Genomic DNA, 3,449 nt, shown 5'->3' with positions numbered 1-3,449 from the left:
TACATGCCAGTTTATGGAGGCATTTTCTCAACTGAAGTTCTTTACAGATAATTCTCTCACTCATGTCAATTTGACAAAAACAAAACAAGCAAATAAAAATTAAGCAGGATGCCTTCTATCAGCTTTTTTTTTTAGCTTTTTTTTTTTTTTTTTTTTTTTGTTTTTGAGACAGGGTCTCTCTGTGTAGCCTTGGCTGTCCTGGACTCACTTTGTAGACCAGGCTGGCCTCGAACTCACAGCGATCCGCCCACCTCTGCCTCCCAAGTGCTGGGATTAAAGGCGTGCGCCACCACGCCCGGCTCTTTTTTTTAGCTTTTTAATGCAAGACAAATTTTATTTTATTTTTAAAATATATTTTATTAATTTATTCATCTTACATCTCAATTGTTTTCCCATCCCTTGTATCCTCCCATTCCTCCCTCCCTCCCATTTTTCCCTTACTCCCCTTCCCTATGACTGTGACTGAGGGGGACCTCCTCCCCCTGTATATGCTCATAGGGTATCAGTTCTCTTCTTGGTAGCCTGCTATCCTTCCTCTGAGTGCCACCAGGTCTCCCCATCCAGCGGACATGGTCAAATATGAGGCACCAGAGTACGTGTGAAAGTCAGAACCCACTCTCCACTCAATTGTGGAGAATGTTCTGTCCATAACTTTTTCTTTTCTTAGCATCTCTTGACTAGTTTAGCACTTCTTATTTATTTATTTATTTGGTTTTTCAAGATAGAGTCTCTCTGTGTTAGCCTTGGCTATCCTGGACTCGCTTTGTATTGTAGACCAGGCTGGTCTCAAACTCAGAGCCAGATCCACCTGGCTCTTTCTCCTGAGTGTTGGGATTAAGGCGTGCGCTACCACATCTGGCTAGTTCAGCATTTCTTTGTTGTTGTTTTTTTGTTTGTTTTGTTTTGTTTTTTAGGTTTTTCAAGACAGGGTTTTTCTGTGTAGCCTTCACTATCCTGGACTCACTTTGTAGACCAGGCTGGTCTCGAACTTACAGAGTCTGCCTGCTTCTGTCTCCTGAGTGTTAGGATTAAAGGTGTGCACCATCAGGACAGCCAGGGCTACACAGAGAAACCCTGTCTTAAAAAACCAAAGCTAAACAACAACAGCAACAATAAAACAGAAAGCAAAAAAGAAATGATAAACTCAATTCTATCTCATTGTTTCACCTCCCTCCCTTATTCCAAGACCTCTTAAAAAACAAAAACAAACAAACAAACAAAAACCCGCTGGTACTCTCTACCATGTAGTGCTATATAGTCAGGGAACTCTGTCACGCTGGCTGGTCTGGATCAACATGTAGACTAAGTTGGTCTCCCTCACAGAGCTCCACCTGCGTCCCTGATGATCAAAGGCGTGCACTGTCACAGCTGACTCTCCATTTTCCTGATAACTCAGAGGCCAGTGTAATTCCTCCCTTACATGGGCACCTTCCTTCTGAGGAAATAGCTGAGCCTCATTCAGTTGCATGTCTTATGGCAAAGTCCACATAACTGACGCCATAATCTGCTTAAAAGATTGTAATATAGGGTTGAAAAGATGGCTCAGTGCTTAAGAGCACTGGCTGCTCTACCAGAGGTCCGGAGTTCAATTCCCAGCAACCACATGGTGGCTCACAACCATCTATAATAATGTGACCTGATGCCCTCTTCCGGCCTGCAGGCGTACGTGTATGCATAATAAATAAATAATTAATTAATAAAAAATAAATAAAAGATTGTAATATATTTTCTGTTATGTCAGGGATTTGAGGGCGGTCTCATGTATGCACATAGTAGTAGGTCCCTTTTGATCAAGGAGACATGTATGCTCTATCATATAGAGAAAGCAAATCACTCATGGATTCTCCCACAAATACTCCACCTGCGCAGGGAGCAGCAGCTCGGTTACACATCAGAGCAATGGCAGCAGAGCAAGAAGACCTTCCACACCCCATGGGGAAGGATGGCCATATCAGAACTGCCCCTGGGCCAGCTTCTCTAGCTTATCTTTGCTCTTTTGTGGCTTCTTCTTTTTCCCACCCTTTATCTCCACCCCTCTTGTACCCCATATCATTGTGGATAGGAGAGGAAAGAGGATAGAGAAGAGAGAGAGAGAGAGATCTTTGAATGTAATTTCTTTCTCCTTTGAACATGAGTCCTAACAAACTGCAAACTGAATGACCAACAACCACCCACAGCACCCATCAGGACAGTCTGAAGCAGCCCCATATACCCACACCTGGGATTAAAACAAAATCATATCTATTTTTGAAGATTTATTTATTATTATGTATATAGTGCTCTGCCTGTGTGTACACCTACAAGCCAGAAGAGGGCATTATATCACAGTATATATGGTTGTGAGCCACCATGTGGTTGCTGGGAATTGAACTCAGGACCTCTGGAAGAGCAGACAGTGCTCTTAACTTCTGAGCCATCTCTCCAGGCTCAAAATCATATTCTTATTTCTGTTTTTTTTTTTTTAAGAGACAGGGTTTCTCTGTATAGCCTTGGCTGTCCTGGACTCACTTTTATAGACCAGGCTGGCCTCAAACTCCCATCAATCCACCTGCCTATGCCTCCAAAGTGCTAGGATTAAAGGCGTGCGCCACCACGCCCGGCTTGGATCTCTTATATGGCAGAAAAATGAACTTGCATCTTGCTTCAGGTTTGAATATTTTTGTGTTATTTATTTATTTATTTATTTATTTATTTTTATGTTTTGAGACAGGGTCCCTGTCTTAGGGTTTTATTGCTGTAAAGAGACTTCATGACCATGGCAACTTTTATAAAGAACATCATTTAATTGGGGCCATTATCATTAAGGCAGGAAGCATGGCAGTGTGCATGCAGGAAGACGAGGTGCTGGAAGAGCCAGAGAATGCTACATATTGATCTACAGGCAGCAGAAAGTTTGTGTCATACTAGGCATAGTTTAAGCATATAGTACCTCAAAGTCCGCCTCCACAGTGACACACTTCCTCCGACAAGGCCACACCTGCTAATGATGCCACTCCCCAACCAAGCTTTCAAACACATGAGTCTATGGAGGTCATATTTAAAACCACCACTATGTAGTCCTGGCTGTCCTGGAACTAGGTTGATCAGGCTGGCCTCTTGTACTCAGAGATCTGCTTGCCTCTGCCTCCTTAGTGCTGGGATTAAAGGCATGAGCTAGGATGCCTGGCTTTTTAATTTTTATTTTTTGGCCAAGGCTGGCCTCAGACAATGATATGTCAAACTCCCTGCCTCAACCTCCAGAAAGCTGGGATTAAAAGTGTGCGTCATGATGCCTGGCCTTTTATTCTCTTTGTCTGCTTATGTCCAGTAAGACCTAATCATAAACAATAATGATATATTTGCCTTTTCTCAAGAGTAGCAAATACCTATCACATGAAAAATATTTAGAAACAACAAACAGATTCTATAGTGTGGAGTCTGGCCAGTACAACTGTTAGAATCATCTACTA

This window comes from Acomys minous (genome assembly GCF_964271855.1).
Source record: "Acomys minous genome assembly, chromosome: 3".
Lineage (NCBI taxonomy): Eukaryota > Metazoa > Chordata > Mammalia > Rodentia > Muridae > Acomys > Acomys minous.
The sequence above is the reverse complement of the archived record's forward strand: the minus strand, read 5'-3'. Positions refer to the sequence as shown.